At 45.9% G+C, this 4,859-nt stretch overlaps 1 long non-coding RNA gene across 1 annotated transcript; it reads left to right on the forward strand.

The window, feature by feature from the left end:
- Nucleotides 1-475: 475 nt before the first annotated feature.
- On the forward strand, nt 476-3,936 carry LOC138744137 (uncharacterized). The gene is made up of 3 exons (XR_011345312.1): nt 476-789; nt 938-1,086; nt 3,711-3,936. It is a non-coding gene; the product is annotated as an uncharacterized lncRNA (long non-coding RNA).
- Nucleotides 3,937-4,859: the final 923 nt, after the last annotated feature.

The following is a 4,859-nucleotide window of genomic DNA, read 5'->3' on the forward strand; positions in this document are numbered from 1 at the left end:
CCCCCCCCAACGCTCGCCCCCCCCCAACGCTCGGCCCCCCCCAACGCTCGCCCCCCCCCCCAACGCTCGCCCCCCCCCCAACGCTCGCCCCCCCCCAACGCTCGGCCCCCCCCCAACGCTCGGCCCCCCCCAACGCTCGGCCCCCCCCCAACGCTCGCCCCCCCCCAACGCTCGGCCCCCCCCCAACGCTCGGCCCCCCCCAACGCTCGGCCCCCCCCCAACGCTCGCCCCCCCCCCAACGCTCGCCCCCCCCCAACGCTCGGCCCCCCCCAACGCTCGGCCCCCCCCCCAACGCTCGGCCCCCCCCCAACGCTCGGCCCCCCCCCAACGCTCGGCCCCCCCCCAACGCTCGGCCCCCCCCCAACGCTCGGCCCCCCCCCAACGCTCGGCCCCCCCCCAACGCTCGGCCCCCCCCCAACGCTCGGCCCCCCCCCAACGCTCGGCCCCCCCCCAACGCTCGGCCCCTCCCCAACGCTCGGCCCCCCCCCAACGCTCGGGGCCCCATCTCGGATAAACGGGCTTCTCGGAGAACCGGTCAACAAGCGAACAAACAACAAGGCGAGGGCGTTGAACGCATTCAAAATAAAGTTCCACCCTCGGGAGCCCGAGGGACCCGGTCAGTTGGGCTCTGAAATAAAATTCGGATAGACGAGGATTTCGGATATTCGCCGAGGATTTGGGAGTCTCGGAATTGTGCGCCGTGGAGCCGCCTCCTGCCCCCCCTCCGGATAGTGAGGGGATCTCCTGAGCTGCGGTCTCCAAGACCAGGATCAATGCCAATTGGCACAAGTAAGTGCTTCATTGGGGGGAGGTGCCTACACCTGTGTGATGTTTAAGCCTTATTTTCTTCAGAATTTATGGGTAAACTCAAATGTTATTCGATATGCTAACACAGTCGCAGTTCCACAGAATGACGTGTGCATTATTGTGCTTGTAGGACAAGCAACCAAGGTCTTCTATCCATTCCTTGGGTGCAGCATTCCTGTTGCTTGTTCAGCTGCGTTCATTCTGCTTAATGGAGAAGGAATTTTCTTGATCTGAATTGGAAAAACTTACCTTTCCTCAAGGAGGACAGAGTTGCATGAGGTAGGTGGGTGGGGTGATTTGCTGTGTCCCCTGGCGAAGCTGTTGCATTGTAGCTGCTGTGACCTGGGTTCACGCGTGACCTCCAGGACTGTCTTGGTGGAGTTTACATTTTTCTTCCTGTGTCGTGTTCCTTCCAGGAGCTCTAGTTTCCTCTTGCATACCAGAGACCTGCAAGGTGATGGTCTTAAGTGGCTAATGTATCGGTGCATGGTAGAGTCTTGGAGGAGTTGGTGGGGATGTGGGAAGGAGAAATTAAATGGAATTAATTGTAATTGGATGGTTGGTGTGGCCTGTTTTGCATGCAAAACCTGCAAGGTGCAGGTTCAGGTTTACGGAGTTGACCCATTCCTATATTAGTCAGGAATATTCTTTTGGAACCATGTTAATGCTGAGGGGAAACCCTATTTGCCTATCAAAAATGTCGCAACTTAATGCATTCAACAAAAAGCAGGGACTGAGAACCCCATGTGGAGTGTGCAAAACATCAAGCAATAGAGATGAGCACCAATTCATGGCACCTGTAGGCCAGTAATGTTGAGTGGCCTCCAACGTTGTCAGCCGTCTGACAATGGCTCCTGCCCTTTCCAAGCCTTGCTTAAGTGTTTCCCTCACCTCGTAGCGCCATCATATCATCACACAGACGTGAAAATCTACTGTAACCCACCTTATTGAGACTTGGCATCCTCCAGTGGTAGTGTGGGCTCATAGATTACTGTCAGAACGTCACGTAGTGGGACAGTTCCAATCCGTCATCTTCTTGCATGACTCAGAGGCTGAGAGAGGGGAATCCTCGTGGTCGCACACTTACCTTCGTCAGGAGCGGTGCCAGCTGCCATTGATGACGTAAGTGATGTGATGCGGTAATAGCGCGCATGTGCAGGTGTGTTAAGCATCAATAGACAATAGACAATAGGAGCTGGAGTAGGCCCTTCAGCCCGTCGAGTCAGCACCGCCATTTTACAGATCATGGCTGATCACTACCATTAGTACGCCTTTCCAGCCTTATCCCCATAACCCTTAACTCCTTTGCCCACTAGAGTCTTATCTAACTCTCTTTTGAACATAATCAGCGAATCTGCCTCTACCACCCTCTGTGGCAGAGCATTCCACAGATTGGATCTCAGATGCAGGAGGAGGTGAGTGAGAGCATCAGGATCACCTGTGTGGTGGTGAACCAATGAGAAGGTCAGAGGAGTTTAGCTGGGTGGTTTTTGGAGATTTGACACAATATTGTGTCTAATGAATAATAAAGAAAGTCGACTTCATGGTGTGTTTAAAAAAAAAAAAAGAGTATTGTTTATAAGCTGTGGTAAATCCGTGCTGTTACAAGTCTATCTGAATCTTTGAACAGTATTATATTGAACAACACTCTGCAAATGTATTTGAGAAAATTATATAATTTATCTGATGTGCTCTTATCACTTTGCACAACCAATGAATACAGTATATAGTTTAATGATTTTGTTTACCTTGCAATACTTAATCACTGCTAAACTCGATGTTTCTAGACCAGCGTTATAAACATTTTACTGGACAAACAAACAAAAAAAGTTGCTAAAATAGCTATAATAAAAATATCTAATGTAATAGCAATTTATAAGATTAGCATAATTGATTAAACCAACTGTTTTACTGGGACTATCAAAACATTTGTAAAGATGATAAATTGACAGAAACATCACAGATAAATACATGTCCATTAGAAATCTCCTCCCAATCTTCTGTCAGCATTAAGGAGGGAGTTTTGGAGAACTGTGCAGAAATTCTAAATATTTTGCCTTATCTGAAAAGCTCCCACAGTAAGTTTGGGTAGTCTAAATCTGCATTTTGGCAGCCACAGGTCCATCACCTATCAAGGGCAATGCATGTGCGAGTGGAGAATGTTTTATGGTGTAGCTCATTGGATCATACCACACCAAAGGTCTCAATTTATTCTGCTGTCCATCAAGAGTACTTATTCTGAGAATGTCACAATTGTTTTGTCTTTTAAAACTACCAGATTTATTGGACTACATAATATATTTCATTACATCCATTTTGTGTTTGTTGTTTTTATGTTTCAACGTTTAAGTGCTAACCAAATTTTACTGGGCAGAATGCATGATTTTTGTTTGTAAATCACATTTCCAATCTACATTCAAACACTGATGCATTGTGTTATCAATAATGAAACATATCCATTTTCTTTCATAATATTTTGTTCTCTTCCATTGTAGCTTTTAAATGATGAAATACCCCAAAATGTATAGAAATGGGTAGAGAACTGTTAACCACATGAACCTTGCTCGTCAGTCAGATATCATGAATTTTTTTGGCTCTCAATTCCTTCGATAGCAAAAAACTATCAGATTAAATTAACGATGTACCCTGCTTCAAATGCAGTTTGTGAACAAGATTTTTCCAAATCTCATAAATATCACTCCCCCGGCTCTTCACTCTTCAATCCTGAGAAATTGGCAATTGAAATCTCCTCTATTGGTTCTCGGTAGTCTTGAAAATTTCAATCAGAGCTCTATTTAACACTTTAAAATGTAGAGAACAAACCCTAGTTTCTGTAATCACTTCTTCCAGTTAAATGATGTCTACCTGAGTTTTAGTTCAAGTTTATTATCATCTGATTGCAGAAGTACACTCCTCAGGGCAAAACATGTAACTAGAAATGACATGTATTCAGACAACACATGCAAAAGACAAATACAGTGGAAGTCCAAAAATCCGGATGCCAGAAATCCAGACCACCCGAGAATCCTGGCTTTTCAAGAACTCCCAACATTTAAAAAATTTAGCAGGCTTCTGTGTGTGAGTGTGCGTGCGTGCATGTGGAACACCACAGATGCCCAGCAGCTACAAGTGACCACTTTATTTTTCTTTAAAACTGTTTGTTTTGATAAATGAAGCAAGCTGTATTTGCTAATGAATAAATTATCAAAAATTTCTTGTTCATTTCTTCTTTATTACTCCTTAAATTTGAATTTTATAAGTACTGACCGGCAATTCAGAAAATCTGGACCGACCTGATCCCCAAGCAGTCTGGATTTTCAGACCTTTACTGATTAGAGATAAATAAATAGATTTTGTTCAATGATTTATTAGAGTCTCAGATGGTTAGTGTGAGCAATTCCTTTGGTCGTTCAGCATTCTCACTGCCCATGGGAAGAAGCTGTTTCTCAGTCTGGTGGTACTGGCTTTGATACCTCTGTATTTCTTGCCCGAGGGGAGCAGTTGGAAGATGCTATGTGTGGTGTGGTGGGGATCATCAACAATTTTGCGTGGCCTTTTCAGACAGCGATCCTGGTAGATCACGTTGATGGGAGGGTGACTTCCTTTGTCACTAACACTCTGCGCAATGATATTTTGTCTTACAAAACATGAGATGGTCATTTCTGGATCATTTTACATTAATCCGAAAATATGACTAGGCATTTCTGGGAGTGAGCAACGTTCCTACCCCTGATGTGATTTTCACACCAGGACTACATGAGATAATGGTATTTCCTAGGTTGGGCAGGAGGACTCAAACCATAACGCCACAGAAACAACCATTGTAAGTGTTCCCAACAAGAGAAATGTTAAACTGAAACTCCTCTCAAAATAGTTTCATTAAAATGGACTTTTCCATTTTTCTTTAACCCCCCCCCCTCCCTTGAGTCTCTCTCCTTCCCTATCCCTCTGTACCCTTTCATCCAGCTCTCTACCCCTTTCCCCTCCCTAACCCAGTGTTTAAATACAACCCACCACCCCAGCCAAATCTGCCAACACTGGATCTCCAATGC

The sequence above is a fragment of the Narcine bancroftii genome, chromosome 10 (assembly GCF_036971445.1).
Source record: "Narcine bancroftii isolate sNarBan1 chromosome 10, sNarBan1.hap1, whole genome shotgun sequence".
Lineage (NCBI taxonomy): Eukaryota > Metazoa > Chordata > Chondrichthyes > Torpediniformes > Narcinidae > Narcine > Narcine bancroftii.